Source organism: Tetrao urogallus, assembly GCF_951394365.1.
Source record: "Tetrao urogallus genome assembly, chromosome: 6".
NCBI classification, from domain to species: domain Eukaryota; kingdom Metazoa; phylum Chordata; class Aves; order Galliformes; family Phasianidae; genus Tetrao; species Tetrao urogallus.
Window position 1 is genome coordinate 6,126,497 of NC_136819.1, and position 2,486 is coordinate 6,128,982.

At 57.3% G+C, this 2,486-nt stretch overlaps 1 pseudogene across 1 annotated transcript; it reads right to left on the reverse strand.

Annotated features, from left to right (window-relative positions):
- Positions 1–608: 608 nt before the first annotated feature.
- LOC306947940 (cytochrome P450 1B1 pseudogene) lies at positions 609–2,145 on the reverse strand (annotated as a pseudogene). Its single transcript has one exon. The product of its transcript is annotated as a cytochrome P450 1B1 pseudogene (transcript).
- Between the last annotated feature and the right edge of the window lie 341 nt (positions 2,146–2,486).

Sequence of the window (2,486 nt, forward strand, 5' to 3'; positions counted from 1 at the left end):
ATTACAGAACAGCTTAGCAGTAACTACAAACAGCAATGTATTATCAAAATTGTTTTTCTCCTACAACCAAAACATAGCATTGTCTCAGACACAATTCCCTCCCAGCTGAAGCTAGGACGTGAGAATTGGGGCATGAAGGTAGGGTGTGCTCATGGGGTCAAACTGATGGGGCCATGCAGCAGGACAAGACCTGTCCAGGCCACCATGGGTGACCAGTCCATAAACTCAGGTCTCAGTGATGAGGCTCCCCCAGAAGCTTCCCTTGCTCCACCATGGCTTTCCCTGAGTTCTGAAATATATCTTCTACGAATGTCTCACTCCTGCTAGAAGGAGAGAAAATCACACTTCTTGCTACATCTTAGGGTACCAAGGGAGAGGGTCCTATTTCTGCAGTTTTGACCTGTCTTGGGGAAAAGAGCTCAGGGGTGTTTGTGATGCAGCTACAGGTACAAACGATGCTTGCAGTTAAGCAGTGATGGGTCCTGTGTCAAAGATGTTTATTACTGTGGGGACTCACTGCCATTGACACTATAAGAAGCAAGAGTTACTAGTGTGCAAGGCAAGGTATTCCCTGCCACCCTGTTGATGCACCTTGGCTGGATGGGCCATCATGGCTGGATGAGCAGGTGGAGCCTCGGCCGCACATTGGCAGTGAAAGGCAGTGGCTTCAGCACCAGCCCATGGATGCAGTCCGTGGTGAGGTGCTCCGCTGGGTTGGCATGGAAGGAGCAGTGGTGGAGGAGGATGGCGGTGAAGAGGAAGAGCTGGAGCTTGGAGAGCTGGTCACCTATGCAGCGCTGCTGGCCAGCCGAGAAGATCATCACGCTGCCAGCCTGCTCATGGTCCAGGCACTGCTGCTTGTTCAGGAATCGCGTAGGATCAAAGTGCTGGGGCTCAGACCACTTGCTGCAGTCATGGTTGACTGACCACTGGTTGACAAAGTCCAAAGTGCCCTTAGGGATGTGGAAGCCCTCGAGCTCCACATCAGCTGTGGTGGCATGTGGAATGGTGATGGGCACAAAGTTGCTGTAGCGCAGTGTCTCATAGATGAAGGCCTCCAGAAGGGGTAGATGGGGTCGGTCCTCAGTTGTGGGCAGTCGGCTGTGTCCCACTACCCGCTCCAGCTCAGCCTGTCAGTCCTGCTGGACCTGCGGGTGCTTCAGCAGCAGCAGGAGGATCCATGAGAACGTTGTGGATGTGGTGTCCTGCCCTGCTCCGAAGATATCGGTCATGGCACCTTCCACATCCTCAGGTCCCAGCCTATCAGGGGACACACCCCAGCACTCTACAGAGGCGATCATGACATCACTGATGTCACGGACTGCCCGCCAGTCAAAGGTCTGGTGGTGCTGTGCCACCTTGGCCTGCACAAAGCCATGCAGTTCACAGTTGAGGGCCTGGAAGTCACAGTAGACACAGCGGACAGGGTTGGGGAAGTGGAGGAACCAGGGCAGCATGTCCACCAGACTGCAGGCCCCTGTCTGCCCAAAGCAGTCATTGCGGCCAAGCAATGCGGTGAACTCGCTGTCAGAATGGTCATAGCGGTGGCCAAAGCAGAGAGCACAGAGGACATTGGTGTTGGCCACCACTGAGAGCAGGCAGGGCTGGAAATAAGCACCACCCTGGCTGTGCCTCCGGAAGAGCTGCGCCAGGTCACCTGCCTCGGCCGCCACGTGCCGCTCCACCTCGGCCACCATTGAACGAGCCCTTAGGGCAGCATGGGCCAGCCGCCACTGTGCCTGCCATTGGGGTGAGCAGCTCCCAAAGGTGACGCTGCGCCCACCAGACACCAGCCCGAAGGAAGAGAAGTCAGGCTGGCCAGCAAAGCATGTGCCCAGCCCCATCAATGCCTGCTGGATGCCCCACCTCACCATCGAGCACCACTACCCGCTGCTGGCCCAGGCGCAGCTGGAAGATGGCTCCATAGTGGCATGCCATGTGCATGAAGGTGAGGTGGGGCAGACGGCCCAGCTGCAGGACATTGCCCACCAGAGGCCACGCAAAAGGACCCGGTGGGATCTGGCCACGAGTGGCCTTGTGGAGAGTCCTGGCAAGTAGCAGGATGGCAGTGAGCACAACGGCAATGAGAAGGGCAGAGAGAGGTGACAGCACCAGCGCTGTGGCCGCACCTTTGGGGGTCCCCATCGCTCTCACGGCTGCAGCTGCTCTGCATGGAGGCTGAGGATCAGCGCGGCTTTATGGCTGCCTCCAAGACGGGCCAAACCTCTCTCCTCCCCCCAGGAGGCTGCTGTGGGCTGGGGAGGGAGAACATGGGCGGAGCCACCCCAATGAGACACATGGAGATGGGATCATGGTGGAGAGCTCCAAGTTTGGGTGTGAGGAGGGAGCGGGGTCCAGAAGGGGCTGTGAGTGGGTGCAGGGTTCAGGGAGCAGCAGGGTGCTGACAGCAGTCAGAACTTTATCATGGAGCTTGCTAGTATCACCTGTATCCTCCCTGAAAGTATTATGGACCCATGTGGGGTGGG